Here is a 13,148-nt window from a genome sequence, read left to right as displayed (position 1 = left end):
AACGGAACCTATAAAGGAATTCTATAGGCACGGAGAGAAACCCCAAGGAAGTTTTGCACCGGACCTTCTGGATTGCGGACCCATTCAAGTGAATGGGTCCGCATCAGTGATGCGGTGCACAAACAGCCGGTGCCTAATATTGTGAACCTGCCGCAATACGGGCATGGCCGTCAATGACTGTGTGCATGAGCCCTTACTCTGTTGCCCATGTTGGAACCTGGAACGGTCGATATAAATAATATCAAATTTTACCCAAATTTTACTACAAGACTGGAGAAATTAATAAGGAGAGCGCGTAAAATAAATCAGTGCTACAATCTTCCACGCCACAGCAGCCAACACGACGAAGAGTCCATCTACACTGGTAATGTGGTAATGAGTACAAGTCAACGATACAGCAAGCCGGTTGGCACTCGTTGAGCTCCATTTCATTCATATACGGTTTCATTACTGTAGGCAGCACATCTTCGATTTCCACCGGCCAAAAAACAAGGATTTTTATGCCCGCAAAAAAGATGATGAGATCAGCTGACAAATGAGCGTTTGCTTGTTTGTTGGTTCATCAGGCAATGGTCGGGGACGATCCGAGATGACCGTTTGCCTGATCGTAGGGCCATGGACATGGTCCATAAAGCATCTCGACTAGGTGTCTGCAGAAGATATCCACGATAATAGATAATCCTGGATGCACACCGCACATGTTTATTGTCAAATGATTGTTCTGCAAGAAGCCAGTACAGGGGAGAGGAGAAATCTGCCTGCACACATCAGAAACTTGCAATCGCTCGCTATTCAGAAGCTGCCTTGAGGAAACTCTAGTAACCAGGCAACCAGACCCTAGACCCAAGAGATGGCAGCTGGAGCAGACAAAAGTGTGCGCGCAGAGGGGGGAGCATTTAGCTTCTCCTACAATCAATACAAACTTACTTGTTTGGAAAAAGGAAAATCAAAATCTTTCCATTTTTAAAAAGAAACTAATCAAAAATATTTGCAGAATTTTTTCAATGTTTACATTTATTTGCATTGAAAGGCAGATTTGCAAAAATGTGTATGAAACATGAAATAAGAGGATCTATCCAGAGCACATGATATTTTCGTCATCTTCCAAGCTTTTCAGAGAGAGGGGTAAGGGGTGTTGCCATACACTCATCTATACCGGCTGCTCTATGGAAGGCATACGTCCCCAAAGCTCTATGAACATGTTTCGACCATAAGGCCTCATGCTCATGGTCAGTGGCGTACATGGAGAAGTAAGGGCCCCATAGCAAGGATCAAACCAGTTCCCCCACAGGACAAAAGGGCTTCTGCCTAAACCCTTTTCAATGACCCTTGGGCCATTTTTCCACTGCCTCATTTGCTAAAAGTTGTTCCTTTAGAAGGTAGTGTCCTGGCCAAGTTTTCACCTCCTCTTGTTTTGGGCCCCATAGCAGTCACATGGTCTGCCGCTACAGTGGTTACGCCCCTGTTCATGGTCATACTATGGCTCTGTACAACCTATAAAAATATATGGGCCCATACTGCACCTCTATAAAGCATGCTATAGGATGGTCCACGATCCCCAAGACTCATTGTGATTGTCAAATTGTGCATTTGCTCATATTTGTTTGCTCTGGTTTCCTCCTACACTTCAAACACATACTGATAGGGACCTTAGATTGTGAGCTCCATTGGGGACAGTTGGATGCTAATGTCTGTAAAGTGCTGCGGAATATAGTAGCGCTATATAAGTGCATAAAATAAATAAATGACATGTGCCATCAGGCCATTGTTCTGTTCCATCATTGACTTTTCCTTTTGCTGAACCTAAAGGCCCCTTCACAATGGCCAAACGAGCAGGCAATTATTGGGAACAAACTGTCAGTTCCCAATAATTACCTGTTGGTCAGAGGTGGTGAGAGCTGCATTTACATGCAGCAATATTCTCCTCCTCTGCATGGGGAAGATAACCCCAATCATTGGCCTGTGTAAAGGGACCTTAAGGGTGGCCAAACACATTAGGTCAACATTTGACAGACCTGTTCATCTAATATCATCAAATATGTATAGGGGTATCCAACTGGCCCCTGGTGGCAGATGCTGGGGAATGAAGGTTTGGGCACGTTGCATTTCAACTTGCCCATTTGTGTGAGATAAGCAGTAGTCAGAGGTGTCTGACACCAGCTTAAAATATTTTAATACTGATGACCTATCCTCAGGATAGATCATCAGTATCTGATCGGTGGGTGTCCGACACATGAGACCCCCCGCCGATCAGCTGTTTGAGAAGGCACTGGCGCTCCTGTTAGAGCTAAGGCCTTCTCACAACTTACCAGGCACAGCGCCGTACATTGTATCGCACTCAGCACTAATTACTTCTGTGGGGCTGAGCTGCGCCCTAGGCCACGTGACAGATGAACATCGTCACCACTAGCCTAAGGAATGCTGAGAGAAGGGCGCTTCACTCACAGGAGTGATGCTGCCTTCTGAAATCGTTGATCAGATACTGATGACCTATCCTGAGGATAGTACATTTTCTATGGTTATGGTGAGAATGGCACTACTGTATTTACTTTGTTATTTGCAGGGTGCTGTTGCATTGTGTTCCTTTTTGCTTTTGTGCTTTCAGCCATGGCGGCGTGCACCTGCGCATTGGGATGCGCTGACTAACCCCCATTTCTTTTTGCTATCCTGAGGATAGGTCATCAGAATTAACATCTTGGAAACCCCTTTAAGGTTGATTTACAATGCCCGATTGTGGGGCAGATGATCGGGGATGAAAGTTCCTGCAAACGCTCGTTACCGATAATCTGTCTGTGAAAATGTTCCGCTGATCACCCAATGAACAAGTGAAACGCTCGTTTATCGAGGTGAGACAATCTGTCATGTGGACATCTCAGTCACCGTTTCTGGCCAGCAGATCATGCTACGTAAACAGATATCTGCTGCCAAGAAAAAATTAATCTGAATGGGGATGAGCAATGTCAGCAGCCATTACTCATCCCCATACTGTGGAGGAGATAGCTGCATGTAAATACAGAGGTCTTCTCCACCGAAGAGTAGGCAGTTGACGGGAAGGAACATTTCCATCAGGCCACATAAACCCACTCTTATTCCCGTCACCCTATTGAGCTTGCGCGTGAATAAGCAATGGAATTCATTGACAGCTATCTAATTGATAGAAATACTTTTTAACGAAACAAACACTTTATATGGATAAATAACAGTTCTGTAGAGTGCCATGAAAAGTAGTTGACCCCTTAATGATTTCTTCTATGCATAGGTCTATGTCACACTTCCAGGGAGAGCCCATGTCCATATGCCCTAGAGCATATGGATGTCACAGAAGGAAGAAGGGGGGTCCAAGCTCAAGATGTTTCCCCTAAGATCCAGACAAGAGAGCGGACTCAGACTGCTGTGGTGGACAGACACATTTATGTATTACATGGCTGAAGCTGCTGCATGGAAAAGTTATAGCTATCCACAGCTTCCCTAAAATGTTTATGGGTACGACTACACAAGAAAGTTATGCAACATTTCATATAATGTACTTCAATGGTGTTGCAATGCAACATGCTGAGACGCAACACTTGCAAAAAAATCGGATCACAGTCGCAGCATGGTGACACCATTGAAATAAATGATATGAAACGTCGTGAGACTAACACCGAAACGAAATTTCGCCATGTAGCTACACGCTTTTGTGTAGTGCGACTTTTCTGCAACTTGCTGCCGATACACAGCCATAACCTAAAACAATTTATATGTATAGAAAAATATATTTCTATCCATTTATTTTGACTACTTTTTTGTGCCATGAACACAATGATTAATATTATTATTATAGGGTCTTGTTATAGGGTGTATGAACATCTGTCATTCCAATTCTACATCTACTATTATCATGAGGATTACCAATCAGATCACGTTCCACTCAGCAGCCGTAAACTGACAATGAATTACTTAGCTATATAGGAGGTTTTATAATTTGCTTTGACTGCTACAAAATGACAATAGTTTAATGGCATAGCACTGCCGAAATGAAAAAGAAAAGCAGCCAAAAATGCTAAAACTAACTACGGTAAATAAATGGTTTCTATGAATATTCAGTTAAAAAAAAAAAATAACACTTGCTGATGGAGGTGTCCCTTCAAGTACACTGCTGTAAAAATATAATTATCAGCGCACTATAACAGGTTGTGTCTTACGTAATGCTGCAAATGTTCACAGTGTATCGTATCACAACTCTACTGCATTTGGGGTTAAAAAACATTTTATTTCAAAATCTTGTTTTTCTTCTAAAGCCTTCTCTTTTAGTATACATGCAGTTTAATGCTTTCTGCTTTTCACTGAATCCATCAAGGAGCTGCACTGATGGCTCCATGTCTTGTCCTTATCTCTAATCTCCTGACAGCTCATAAACACCCATTACAGTGATCCCTCAAGATACAATGGCCTCAGGATACAATATTTTCAACATACAATGGTCTTTTCTGACCCATCGTAAGTTGAAACTAGACTCAACATACAATGCTAACTCAGATCCAAACAATCAAGGCCACTTCTCTGGTAAAAAAGCTGTACTAGTTGCTAGTTAGCAGTTGTCCCTGACTGTTATATGTAAGGACTTGTTTTATCTATCTTAGTTATCTGCTTCTTTTTCTTAAATCTTCATTTTCTCTTATCTTGGATGACATTTTGAGGCTTTGGAACCAATTACTCAACTTACAATGGTCATCCTGGAAGATTGTAACTTGAGGGACCACTGTATAGCTAAATTCTTATCAAACTGATGAAAGTTAACAATGTTCTCACAGGGAGAAATGGTCTGCAGATACCCTGAAAGTGAAGTCTATAAAACAAAAACAGTTGATAAATGTTAATAAAGACCAACTGAAAAAATTATGTTTAGCCCAAATTGAATAAAAAGCAAAAAAAAACTGCCCCCAAAGGTGTCCATAGCGTTTAGGACACCTAAACATAAAAACAACGATAACACCTCAGTACACTGCATGATATGCAGTCACTGGAGATGAGCTAATGGGCTCTAAAATTCAGGAATTCAACCCAGATTTTCCCAAAAAGTTCGGGTTTGAATGATTTAAAACCTTTTGCTATTCACTCAATTCAGAATAGAGAGATTACAGAGAGAGAGAGAGAGAGAGATTTCCAGGCACTTGCGATTTGGGTAAAATTTATTCGGACGACCGATTCAGCCACAAATGGAATTTTAAGAAATGTGTTCATCTCTGAACAATCACATAGTCACAGGTAGAGATCAGCGAGTTATGGAAAATTTGATTCGGCTGCTTCCCTGAACTTCACGGCTTCGTCACGAAGCACATTTCTTTGTATGTCAGGTGCAATGACAGAGAATGGCGATGGCGCCTCGTTCAGCGAAATTATGGAAGATTCTTTCATCGCTGATCGAGGCACCTGAGATTAACATTGAGGGCTTTCAGGGGTTAATCTGGTAAAAAATAAATAAAAATACTCACCATATCTATTTGATCGCGAAGAGGTTGCGTCGCCGCATGCGAGGTATCTTCAATCAAGATGGCTGCAGCGGCCTCTTCGTGCGCAAATGGATGAGATGAGTATGTATTTTTTCACAGCGAATCAAGTTTTTCCTGAAATTCGGATCTAAGTCCACTTTGGGTAGTTTGATTCGCTCAACACTAGTCATAGGCTATAATGGCAGCAGTGTAGAAAGAGGATGACCCAATGCTCGAATGGCAGTGGTTGGGTATGATCTGGCACACACCCAACCATTCAATAAGGGTACGTCCACATGGTGAGGTTTCTGTATGCAGTTTTGGAATCCAAAACCAGGAGTGAATTCAAAAAGGAGAAGTCCTATCTGTGCCTTATACTTTCTCTCCCCTTATTATCTTCTACTGATTTTGGCTTCCAAAACTGCATGCAGAAACCTGACCATGTGGACGTGCCCTAATAGATCGGCTCACTGTAGTTAAATGGATTCTCATTTTTAGAGATGAGCAAAGTTCTTAAAAATTTGATTCGGATGTTTTGCCGAATTTTACAAAAAAAATTGCTCTGTGATGAATTACTTTGTCACCAAGTGCATTTTTTTTTTAGTAAGTAGCGGGTACAATGACAGGGAACGTCATTGAACCCCTCAGATGCTGCGTTCATCGATGATCGCGGCATCTGAGATCAATATTGAAGCATTTTAGGGGTTGCTCATTAAAAAAAAAAAATTATTGTACAAACCTAACCCATTTGAGTGCCAGGAGACCGCCGTGGCCATCTTGCATGAATATCCAGCGCTAAATTTTGCGCATCATACGTCTCCGCGCATGAGATTTTGCGCGGGATCTTCAAGCAAGATTACCGCAGCGGCCTCTACGTGCTGAAATGGACGAGGCAAGTATGATTTTTTTCTTTTCTTTTTTTTTTTTTTACCACCATTTCAGGGAAAATCAAATCGCTACCACAAAACACAAGGAAATTCGGCTTCGAGGCGAAACTCATTTTTCCTGAAATTCATATCGAAGTCCACTTCGTTAACTTCGATTCGCTCAACACTACTAATTTTCTTCTACCAACAGTCAATAAGTAAAGAAGGAAGGAAGAATGAAAAACCCTAAAAACAAAGGCAGGTGTCACACATCCATTGAAGCTATTACTACAGTGGCAGGATCTCCATTTATGAAGAATAAAAACGTATTCATGACGCTATGATCTATTAAATCACCAGGAACTAGTAATAGGACCGAGCCACCAGGAAACCAATTTCCAAGATCTTATCATCATACCAGGCAGAAATTCATAAATAGTTCTTAGATACAACATTTATTCTGGACATGGTGCAAACACAAACAGAATGATATCTACATTAGGCCTAAGAAACCCCAGTGTTTTGACAGCAGCACCAGAGGAACGAAGGTCCGAACCTTCTTCTTCCTGAATACAGAACCACCTAGTCATCAGAGAATTTCCATGAAAAGAAGATTTGTTGAGGATCTATGACAACATTTCCATTCAATGATTGCAAAGGTGGCCATACACATTCGATTAAAGGGGTTGTCAGGCCTAGAAGCTAAAAAAAAAAAACAGCAGTCAGAAGACATGCCCCATTTAAAAAGCAAAAAACACTGACCTGTCTGCAGTTCCACCTTTCTAGCCCCACGTTTCCATCCTATTTCTGTTCCGGCCGGACTGCAAGTGGCTTGGTCCAGTGACAACTGCACCCAATCAATGACCTTAGTGGTCATATGTGGTTGAGCGGCAGAAAGTAGTGACATGCAATTCAAGCACATGTGACTACTGAGGCCAGTGACTGTCTGCAGTGGTCACCGAACCAAACCCATTCCAGTCCAGCCAGGACTCAAAAAAGCTGAGAACAAGGCAGCGGTGCTGGAATGACAGGACTGTGAGTGTTTTTTTTTTTGTTTTCATAATGGGGACACCTTCCGACCACTAGTATTAGTTAATCTCCTAGGCCAGACAACCCCTTCAATGTCGGCTGAACCTGACGATTTCAGAGGTACATTTGAGGGTCCCAACTGTACCTCGACAACAGATGATGTTCTCAGGGGAGATAAGTTGCCACTAGAGGTGTCTAGCAGCAGCTTATGTAACGCCCAAGAGGTGCATTACCACCTTTTCACCCTGCCACTATCTCCTATGGTTAACCTAATGTCATTCTATGTATTTATTTCCAGGTCCCTCAACACTGTGCATTTATAATGTTATGTAACTGTTCAATTGTAATGTGCCTGGTTCACCAGCGGGTGGCAGCATTAATGGCAGAGCTACAGGTACATAGAGTGGAGCTTTCCTTCCATTCTAACACCCCCCTCTGTGGTGTGGTGTGCGTGGGAGGGAGGGTGGAGTTCTAGTGGGTTTAGTTTAGCTTACCCCCTCCTAGGGGTTGGGTGTGCAGCAGGAGCACGTCCCTGTTGGACGAGCCCTTTCTGAACCAGTTAGAGCACATTCAGCTCTGCTGGACATGAGGCCACACCTTGAAGCCTCAGAATCCAGGAGAAGAAAGTTTTCCCTGGGCAAATTAGAGTCAGACTACCAGAGAGAAGTTGCAGCACCCAGAGACAGCTATCCTGTCAGCACAGCAGAGACAGAGAGCAACAGATGTAGCAGGGACGAGTTTGCCAGTTCATGCTAAAGCCTGCTGGAACCAAGACAAAGTTTGAAGACTTGTGGGGGATTCAATCAGCACAACCCTATATGTAGGTGCACATAGCTATGGCGAAATGCATATACAAAGAAAAAGACACAAATGCAATGGCACTCTGCAACCAGCACTCTGCCCTGCCTCTATGCTGGATGAGGCATTGGTGTATATTTTGGCCAAAGCGTAATAAGCCACTCACCACGTCAAGGTCGCCTCTATGGAGTGGTCCCTAACACTAGTTCCTACCTGTTTATGGGCCATGACAGCCACACAAAGTCCAGGGAATGTAGGTGCAGCATGCACGCCAAGCACACTCTGCTTTTAACCCCGTCCGGTGCCATTACAGCTTTCATCGGATCCAGGGATGCAAGTACCAACATGCATGCCGAGCCCACTATATACTTCTCCTGGAGCCAAATGGCCACTGGTAGGCGCTATATATGTTTGAAGACTGTTTTGATGAACGTTTATTCAAGTAAAGCTGCTGTTCAACTATATACAAGGTCTGGACTCAAGTTATTTCTTCATCCCCTACTACTACTACCCCTATTGCTCCGCTTCGTACGACAACGCCTGGGTTCCAGCGTATCCAGGTAGGAGCACCGTGACACGTGCACAAAATGTTAAGGGACATTATAGGCTACCCTACACCACTCATTCCTTCACCTGGGTACCATCCAACACGACATCACTAAAAGGGGCCTTGTGACCTTGTTGCTTCACTGGAACTGGCGTCATGACAAACATTTGCTTTAAAGGGACCCGTGGCCATTGTGCGTGCGTCGCACTTACTCCCCTCTACCCATTTAGAACACATTTGGCTGACAGGTATATAACAGGTATGGCCAACCTTAACTACTAGATCTCCAGTTCACTGCAGAATCATTTAAAAAATGTATCATGGTTGTATGTTCAGTTGGTAGTTAACATCTAGAAATCTACTTGAATCCAAAGAACAAAATATTGAAAGACCGAGCCCAAAATCCATCATTCCTTTACTTTCGAGCGTTCCGACAGTAGACATTGTACATGTTATAGGGTTGAAATTCAACATGCCTGATCCTTCTTTCACTCAACTTCATCTGTGGGCGAAACGACCAGAGCTCCCCATACACATGAGATTGTTAGCGGGACTCATCACATAATGTACAATGTCTATGAGGGCCTTTAACGCTCATTTACACACCCACTATAACTGTGGAGGCAATTATCAGGAAGGAACTGTTTCTTCCTGATAACATTTACATGCAGTCATCACCTCCACTGTATGGGAACGAGCGATGAGTACGGCTATTGCTTTTCCTGGTAGGGATTCGATATTTCTCGGCAGCAGAGCCCTGTGCACACAGCACAACCTGCTGCCCAGAAACGACGATTTAGGTGTCCCCATAAATAACCATTTCACATGATGAATGAGCATTTTGCATCTGCGACACCTTTCCATGGGCTGATTATCAGGAAGGATCTTTTGTGCTAACGTTCATGCCCAACAATTGCCCTGTGTAAATCCGGCTTTAGAATCGGTCGGTAAAAACAATCCAACAACTACAGTATCTTCTACGTGTGGTCAGTAGAAAACAAAGAACCTATTGTTGGTAGGTCTTACCCATATCTACTACTGATGCATGACAAAGGACAGGTCACTATTTGCACAAAGGGACTCCCTGCCTCTTAGGTGATCACATCAGAGAGCTCATTTCTAGAACAAAAACAAACTACTAAGTCTACCTCCTTACCTTAAAGGGGTTGTCTGAGATAATTATAAATCTAGGACAATGACTGCAATGTCTTCAAATAAAAAAAATATGATCGACTTATTAACCGCTTCTCCAGAACCCAAAATTTCATTTACTGGCAAAAATCAAGATTGTCCAAGTTTTGTCTAAGGTGTTTGTGTTAATGGTGGCCTATCCTCAAGACACATTATCATTATCAGAAGATTGGCAGGGCTCAACACCCCGCATCCCCACCGATCAGCTGCTACATTGTAGCTCCAGCACTGGAAGTCGGCGCTAGAACGACAGAGCACGGTCCACTGTGTAAGGGTTCGTTCACACGAACATGTGAAGCCTGTGCCCGTGCTGTGGACCGCAAATTTCGGTCCGCAATGCACGGGCACCGCCCGTGGGCCAGGCGCATAGGGATCACAGCCCCGTTCACTTGAATGGGTCCGCAATCCTTCCGTTCCGAAAAAAGACAGAGCAAGTTCTATCTTTTTGCGGTGCAGAAGCACGGAACGGAACCCCAGAAAGCACTCCGTGGTGCTTCTGTAGAGTCCTGTTCCGTTCTTCCGTTCCGCATCTCTGCATTTGTGGACCCATTGAAATGAATGGGTCCGCATCCGTGATGCGGAATGGCCACGGAACGGTGCCGTGTATTGCGGATCCACAATACGGCAACGGGCATCACACGTTCGGGTAAACGAGCCCTAAACGACACAACTGGTAACTGCAGTACTGCTCCTAATGGAGTGAATGGAAAGAGTGCTGCTGTAACCGGATCTCATCTCTACACAACGGATGGAGCTGTATAGTTTCCAGCACCAGAGCTACCGGGAATGCAGGCTGTTGGGTCCCTGCCGATCTGATACCAATGGCCTAATTTTGAAGATAGACCATCAATATCAAAATCCTGAACACCACCACCCGTAACTTGGTTGGTCCTGGCCTCTAGTCATGGCTTGGTCTTGATTTTTGGCTTTCATGCTCTTCAGGATGTCAGTGCTTAACCCTCTAAGTTTTTTTTTTTACCTACACTAATGATTGGTAATCCATCTGAACATGGAGCTACATTGAGCACAAAAACAGTTGAACAGTTACATGGACCTCAAGAAGGATTGCCAGCACACAGTTTTCTTTTGTGGTATCATGCACCAAATATTGGGCTCATATGTAGGGTTGAGCGAATTGAAGTATCTGAAGTGGACTTCGATCTGAATTTCAGGGAAAATTTGAATCGCCGCGAAGCTGAATTTTCTCGTGCTTCGTGGTAACTAATCAATTTTCACTGAGATGGCATTTTAAAAATAAAATCATACTCACCTCATCCATTTGAGCGCGAAGAGGCCACTGCAGCCATCTTGATTGAAGATCCCTCACGCTGTGATGTAAGAAGTCACCATTGCGCGGGATATTCAATCAACTTGTGTTCAAATGGTTAAGGGGAGTATTTTTTAACTGATTAACCCCTCAAAGCCCTATTTTTTTTTTAGCTCAGATGCCGCGATCAGTCTATGAACACGGTGAGAAGCATGTTAGTAGTAGTATACCGTGGGGTAACAGTGAGAAGCATAGTAGTAGTATACCGTGGGGTAACAGTGAGAAACATGGTAGTAGTAGTATAACGTAGAATAACAGTGAGAAGCATGGTGGTAGTAGTAGTATAACGTGGGATAACAGTAAGAAGCATGGTAGTAGTAGTATAACGTGGGATAACAGTAAGAAGCATGGTAGTAGTAGTATAACGTGGGATAACAGTGAGAAGCATGGTAGTAGTAGTATACCGTGGGGTAACAGTGAGAAGCATAGTAGTAGTAGTATAACGTGGGATAACAGTAAGAAGCATGGTAGTAGTAGTATAACGTGGGATAACAGTGAGAAGCATAGTAGTAGTAGCATACCGTGGGGTAACAGTGAGAAGCATAGTAGTAGTAGTATACAGTGGGGTAACAGTGAGAAGCATGGTAGTAGTAGTATACTGTGGGATAACAGTGAGAAGCATGGTAGTAGTAGTATACCGTAAGATAACAGTGAGAAGCATGGTAGTAGTAGTATACCGTGGGGTAACAGTGAGAAGCATAGTAGTAGTAGTATACCGTGGGGTAACAGTGAGAAGCATAGTAGTAGTAGTATAACGTGGGATAACAGTGAGAAGCATGGTAGTAGTAGCATACCGTGGGGTAACAGTAAGAAGCATGGTAGTAGTAGTATACCGTGGGGTAACAGTGAGAAGCATAGTAGTAGTAGTATACCGTGGGGTAACAGTGAGAAGCATAGTAGTAGTAGTATAACGTGGGATAACAGTGAGAAGCATGGTAGTAGTAGCATACCGTGGGGTAACAGTGAGAAGCATAGTAGTAGTAGTATACCGTGGGGTAACTGTGAGAAGCATGGTAGTAGTAGTATGCCGTGGGGTAACAGTGAGAAGCATAGTAGTATACCGTGGGGTAACAGTGAGAAGCATAGTAGTAGTAGTTTACCGTGGGGTAACCGTGAGAAGCATAGTAGTAGTAGTATACCGTGGGGTATCCGTGAGAAGCATGGTAGTAGTAGTAGTATACCGTGGGGTAACAGTGAGAAGCATAGTAGTAGTAGTATACCGTGGGGTAACCGTGAGAAGCATAGTAGTAGTAGTATACCGTGGGGGTAACCGTGAGAAGCATAGTAGTAGTAGTATACCGTGGGGGTAACCGTGAGAAGCATGGTAGTAGTAGTATACCGTGGGGTAACAGTGAGAAGCATAGTAGTAGTAGTATACCGTGGGGTAACCGTGAGAAGCATGGTAGTAGTAGTATACCGTGGGGTAACCGTGAGAAGCATAGTAGTAGTATACCGTGGGGTAACAGTGAGAAGCATAGTAGTAGTAGTATACCGTGGGGTAACCGTGAGAAGCATGGTAGTAGTAGTATACCGCGGACTGCTCGTTTTGGCATGATGCCATGGGAGGCTTCTACTACAGAAAGCCAGCAATGATGATTTGTTTGTCAGCACTGCTTTCTGGCTTCCATAATAGACAGAAAAATAAATAAATTCTTGTTTTGCCTGGACAATTAGTCAAGGTTTTATGAGGACACATCTTTCAAAATCCCATTTCTGAATTTTCACTCTGCAATTTTGCAATCAGATTAACAAATTACAAGAGTTTGCAAATGGTTTAATTATCCTGTAATCAGGTCTGCTGAGACACATATTTTCAAATGAATTATTCTATAAGAAAATGGTAAAATGCATCATTTATATAGCAGTGAACTAGACTCAAAAGATGTAAACTGTAAAGCGTTGAGGCAGAAATAAGTTGA

The 13,148-nt window shown here is 43.3% G+C and overlaps 1 protein-coding gene across 7 annotated transcripts in view; it reads right to left on the bottom strand.

Moving 5' to 3' along the window:
* The window catches only part of MAGI1 (membrane associated guanylate kinase, WW and PDZ domain containing 1), a 465,776-nt gene that overhangs the window by 110,487 nt on the left and 342,141 nt on the right, over window positions 1-13,148 (bottom strand). The gene's annotated exons all lie outside the window — the stretch shown is intronic.

Source organism: Bufo bufo, chromosome 9 (assembly GCF_905171765.1).
Source record: "Bufo bufo chromosome 9, aBufBuf1.1, whole genome shotgun sequence".
NCBI classification, from domain to species: Eukaryota; Metazoa; Chordata; class Amphibia; order Anura; family Bufonidae; genus Bufo; species Bufo bufo.
This window is presented reverse-complemented; position numbering and strand designations above follow the sequence as displayed.